The following is a 5878-nucleotide window of genomic DNA, read 5'->3' on the forward strand; positions in this document are numbered from 1 at the left end:
CGATTGATCAATTGAGAGCCTTCCTGCCCCACAAATTACTGACGGGAAATCTCCCCGATTGTGCTCTCTTGCCAAGGAAGGTGAAAGAGTGCCCGATTGGATCCGCATACATTCATCGGGAGCTGCTCAGGCCGCTCAGGCCTCAATTTCTCGATTTGAGCATTCACCGCTGCTGGAAGCTACCGGCGGCAAAATTGGGATCCTTGACACCTGACGGTGGTCGATTGGAAGGCATGGGCTGCTGATGCTGTGGATCTAGGAGGGGGGAAGTCTCTGATCAACGTAACAAGAAACGGGGAGGGGAAATTCCGACCCTGTTGGCCGTTCCCCCTTCCCCCCCTCATTCACCACATTCTACGCCTTCGTTCGTGCCCCTCTTGTGGTACACATGAGATTATGGCCTCTATCCCAATCTTGATTTGTGTCCCTGGATGCACCAGCGTGCTCTCTCAGCCACATTGCTGATCGAGGGGCTGCAGCTTGATCGGGGACGTAATTTGGCATCTTAACAGAGGAGAACCCCGTCTCAGACCTCTCTCCGCCAGTTGACGACATACGTCCCAGAGGTTGACGCTCAGTTCAGCCGGTTCACGACTGCACAGGAAGCCACTACCCACCCAGTTATTCTTCCCCGGTGCTGATTGAGACTGATCACGTGCACATGCCTGACAGCCGTCATGTCCACAAACAAGAATTCTACCCCAAAGGCAGAAATTCCCGTTGCTGCCCACCCGCCTTATTTGCCACTATCGACAAAGGTGCGTTACCCCTTGGTGCGTCACAAGGACCGGTGGCTGGCTGGAGTCATGACCGTTGCTTTGCTCGTCTCCTCTTCTCCTCCGACCTTTATCATCACTCCAGCCTTACATTGCCTGTCGAGCTACCGTGATCTCTCCGGCGACTCTCTACCACCCGCTCCAATCACCACCGACCGTCGACGACACTACACGATGAGCCACCACCAACGAGGTACGTCGTCCTCTCTCGTCGCTCGTTTATTTACCTTCTGCAGTATATTTTCGTCTTGACTCCACCGCGCTCGGGCTATGTAGGTGACAGACAAATTGAGAGACAACTATGACTCTGTGAGTGTCTTACCAATATGGACGAGTACATCCGTTACGTGTGAGCCCTATGGATAGAATCCGTTCGGCCATAGATGCGTTCGTCGCTCTGACGAGGTTCGAGAGGCCACGTCGCCGTCACCCGGCGACCCCATCCTAGCTTGGAGCTCGGCGCCTCCCTCGAGTCGGAGACTTCACGTACGACAAGTAGGACATTCATTTTTGCATCATAGTTACACTTATCCGTTAGGGTTTATCCGTCGGACGACAACGCCGTCGACGTTCGATACCACATCATCACTTATTGGTACTGAGCCATCATACTCGGTGCGGACCGGACGACATCCCCAACGATGTCTGACATCACTCCCTCCCTCAATCCCTCCCTCTCTCTCTCTCTATGTATATATATACATAGCCACTCTTTTCATTATTAGAAATGCCTTTAATTGAGGCCCTCTTCCATTTATCCTTCCCCATCCTAAGGTAGGCCATTAAATAGGTACAAGCACTCCATTCAAGGCACCAGATTGAACCTCCTTTCTATCAATCTAGAAGAAAACAGGCAAGCTTGGTCAGTTATTATGAAAAAAGAACCAATGCTCCATAAAATTCCTTGAATTGGGCAGTATGAATGTAAAGCCTAATGGAAAAAGGAGACAATAATCCCAACCGGTTGCCAACCCACTCAAAAAGGAAAAAGAAAACATATATATATTACCGATATATATATATATATTGTTGTCCTACTACCAACTTTCCCTCTATGTCGTCATAATATTGTGCCTTCTTCCTAATGTTTACCCTGTAATATGTGTCCTGATATATGTTATCAGATAATCTAAATGGTGTCACATGCCAATATAGAATAGCGGTCCATATATTGGTCTTATAGAGGATATCAGATATTGACATGTATCTCACCATAATATGGAGTATGTCGGTGCTGATTGCAGATCTCAGATATCTGATGATGGATATTTGATATCTGGATATCAGAAAATCAAATGGTTGAGGCTATTTGTCCCATATTGACAACACTGAAAATAAAGACACAAAGATACCTCATGTTTCTCATAGAGAACACGAATAAATTATCCCTACAACCCTGCCCTCCTTGTAAGCCCAAGTGCCTGCCACTTGGAGACCACGTGGAAGGCGGTGATATGACAGGGTGAACTTGGACTTTGAAATATTTCATATCAATGATATGACCTTGGTTGAGAAGCTGGTGGATTCATATGCAGACATATGCTAGTCTCTATTCTCTATGGCTGTGTAAAACACAACTACCATTTTTTTATATTTTGCTGAAAGATAACAAAATCATTGTGTATTGCGACCCTGTTGTAAGAAGTCAAAAATATAGCGAGAAAATTAAAGATAATGTGGCCAATACATACTTTTGCCAAACAAAAACATTTCAATGCTTTGAAACAAGAAAAATAAAATTAAGGATAATGCAGTTGAAGCAAAATTTGATTGAAGAAAAAACATGCATTTTTGGAATAAAAGGCACATAAAAAACAACAAAATGAAAGATAATGTGGTCAATGCGTAAATTGGCCTGAGAAAAAAACATGCATTAGTGTTGTAAAAGGTCTAATAGCATGATGAAAATTAGCAGAATATTTATGAAGGTTTTATATATCTTTGATATCATACATTTTAAAAGTTCCTGAAAAATTGATTCCTAAGAGGCAAGAAATTGACTAAAACATTTTAGTGTAGTATATATAAATCATAAATAATATTCAATTCATCTTAAGCAAAAAAAATGGCTAGAAATTCATTCTCTGTGTTGTATAGTGTACATATGCATCTCCCAAGGTTTTGCTAGTGTCATAGATGGCATATGGCTTCTTCTCAAACCGTTGATCATGCATAGTTCCTAATGCAACGTCAGAAGTATCACATATAATATTAGAACATAAACTCTGATCTGGAGCTGGTAACACTGGTGTCTTCACAAAATTCTCCCTAATTTACATAGAAGACTATGTCCCTACATCATTAATATCAAAATGCATGTAGTTAGCTAGTAGGTTAGTCAATACTTCAGAAATTTTAGAAAATATTTGATGAACCATCAATAGAAGCCCCCATGTCATGACACCCTCTTAAGTTCCATGACGTTAGTGGAAAGAAGAAGGTTCTGGGTCAATTCTAGACCACAGTCACTGAATAGATGTCCCTTTATCACTCCCTCTTTGAGTAGGAGTGCAGTTTTTCTCAACTGAGCAATAGCATTTCACGGCTATTCTCAAAATTTTGTCAGCGAATTTCAATTTCCTATACTCGATGTGTATTATACAACTAGTTTCCACTTTAGTTTGAATTTTATTTTACTTGATCATTTTTTGTCATGATAATTCCTGGTTACTCGATAACCACATGCATAAGGCTCACCCAAGGAAAATAAAAATATAATAAATATCTCTAGACTCTAATCATTTGAGTATTTTTTTCTAACCCCCTCTTGCATAATGGTATCCAATTTTCTTCGACATTCTCTTGTTGGTTTTGCATTTTCTTTCATAAAAATTATTTGAATACACATGGGCAAATTTATTCATTTAGTATCATAAATTTACCAACCAAAAGAAGAATTATAATTTAAGACACATCAAGAAAATTATTTTCCTGTTTCAAAGATAAATATGAAGAAATAATAACAGGATACTCATGATTTAAGGTTGATCAAATATTATTTCAAGAGAGTGAATATCATTTCTAATTAAATTCAAATAATATTTCCAGTCATGATGAGATGAGCATAAGATATCATATTCAACATTTCACTTTCTATCCCTTGGGGGTGAATCCAACTAATTCGACACGTCATCATGAGAAATCCATTGCATACCCTAGCAGCACACTTGTTATCACTCACTGTTCTTCACTTTGTGGAGCGACTATGCGCGCATTTCCTATGGTCAGATCCCCTCGAGGGAGTCCATAGACACCATTGGGTTTCTTGGTAGAAAGTATGTTGGTCAACAGAAGAGGGGAGGTCTCGGGATCAGACACCCTTAGGATGTCCAGGACATGCTTCCAAAGCAGCTTGTGCGGTGTATGCAAACCACGAGCGAGCTATCCGTTGGGGAGCTTCATCTCGTCCAAGTACAGGGAGTGGGCTCGTAGGGAGTCTGATATCAATGGCCACAAAAAGTGGCAGACTTGGCAGAAAGATTGGCTAGAGATATCCAATGTGACCCGTTGGCACATCGGGCCATGCACGACTAGTGCATGGTATGATACCTGGCTCAGTGACACACCCTTAGCCTGCCGCCCTCAGTTTATCCATCATCGACGATGGTTGACTGTGGCAAAATTGCTAAAGGGGAACAAGTGATTCCTATGGGAGCAGCATGGTCTCCTATTAGATGCCTTACCACAGGCTATGGCTACTGCCATAGGGCCCTCCCTTGATCAACCTATTTGGACATTCACGATTGATGGTAATTTCTCTCGTCAGTCCTCTTGGGATCATTTTTGAGAGAGATTCCCTATACATGCTTGGGGTTGGCGCATAGGGCATCTAGCGATTCTCACTCGTGTCTCATTCTTCCTTTGTAGGCTCATGCAATGTGGCCTCCATACTAATGATTGGGTGACCGATGTTGGTCACTCACTCAGTTCACGCTGCCATTGGTGCCTCATCTCTCCTCAGATTGAGACTATAGAACACTTTTTCTTCCATAGTGTGATTGGTACAGAATGTTGGAGCCAATCATTGGCGCCCACTCTTACGCACCCACACTCCTCTAACACCGTTAGAGTGTTTTGACAAGATCTTTATCACGTCAACACACACTAAGCTGAGCCCCGATCTACACATCACCATAGCTTACTTACTATGGGAGATATGGAAAGGGAAAAATTATTCTCGTTTTGTAGGGTCTCCCATGCGAGCATAGGATGCAATGCGGCACATCAAGCAATGGTCACGATGTACACACAACCTCCTACAACTCATTGCCAGGTTACATGCAATTTACTTTGCACTTGTGGGATCTGGTGGCCTTGACCCCCATCACCACTTGGCTACATATTGTCCACTGGCACCCACCGCCAATGGGCATTCTAAAGCTCAATGTGGATGGTGCGTCCAAAGGAAACCCGGTACCAGTTGAGGGGGGGGGGTGGTATTCTACGAGGTCACATTGGGAGTACCCTTTTTGCTTTTTTATATTTCTATGGAGTCCAAACTAACACAACACTCAAGGCTATGGTGATACGTGATGGTTTACTCCTCTACGGGGAGCGCAACCTTCAACATATTATCATAGAATCAAATTCATAGTTGTTGGTCAACATGCTTAGTGCAGGCTCATGCTCACAATTGCGTCTCTGGAGTGTACATTAAGACATCATGAGGTGTCACCCCCGCGTGACTAGCATTGGGCATTACCAGTTGCGCGAGGGGAACTTGATGGTAGATGCCCTCTCCAACTATGCAGTATGCTCCCACAGCCCCTCGCACTTCATCACTTGGCAGGACCTCCCCCATGCGGCTTGTGATTGTCATCGCGTGGAGAGCTTCGGCTTGACTACTCTCCGCATGCGTCACCTCCTACCGAAGGCTAGCCCTTGAGAGTGGCGTATAGTATGGAGCACTAGTGGTGGGAGTGCGTGATCTCCTCTCAAACTAATGTCCTCAGCGCACCTCCATGCTCACATCTGAAGATGACGCGAGGATCTTCTTACTCCATGTAGCACAAACTCCAAGGGACACGCACAGGACATGGAAGCCTGTGGTCTTCTCCAAGAGCAACCTCGGTATCATCTCTTGTATTTTTTTCTTTTTGCAC

This window comes from Wolffia australiana, chromosome 4 (genome assembly GCF_029677425.1).
Source record: "Wolffia australiana isolate 7733 chromosome 4, ASM2967742v1".
Lineage (NCBI taxonomy): Eukaryota > Viridiplantae > Streptophyta > Magnoliopsida > Alismatales > Araceae > Wolffia > Wolffia australiana.